Here is a 663-nt window from a genome sequence, read left to right on the forward strand (position 1 = left end):
CCACGTAAGCTGGAAACCTGTACGGGAAATCTAGAAAGATCCACTCACCAACACAGAGCCTCAACAGGAAGCTCATCTGTCTCTGTCTGCCTTCTGGGTGGAGAAAAAATTGTCTTGAAATTTTATAAGGACAAGCCTGTGCTCACCCAGGTTTAGGATTCAAATTTTTATTATCACGGTTGAGAAATCTCCCCTGCCCTCACTAAAATAAAAAAAACTGGTCTCGAGCCAGTAATATCCCTAGAATATCTGATGAAGTCAACTGCAAAACCACTTTGAAGGGACATACCCTCAATGTGGGCCACTGAGGATCCTGACAGAAAAGTTTTGAGGATGGACTCACGATTCAAAATTAGAAAACACATCTGAAACAGTTTGACCTAGAGCACCTTTTCATCTAAGCCAGTCATTAAAACCAAACAGTTGAACTTAGACCCAGATCTGCTAATCACTACATATAAAGTATTAAAGCAAGATTTTGTAAAAATAATGAAACACATTGAATCACATTGCTCATTGTTCTTACTAAATATATTATTACTAATATACTGTTATAGCGTGTAAAATTTTATATTTTAGTGAGAGCAAAACTATCTTTTACATTATAAATAAGTAAAAATATTATCTTTATTTTCTGCAACTTTACCTCATCCTTTTTATATT

The sequence above is a fragment of the Pteropus alecto genome, unplaced genomic scaffold, assembly GCF_000325575.1.
Source record: "Pteropus alecto unplaced genomic scaffold, ASM32557v1 scaffold94, whole genome shotgun sequence".
Lineage (NCBI taxonomy): Eukaryota > Metazoa > Chordata > Mammalia > Chiroptera > Pteropodidae > Pteropus > Pteropus alecto.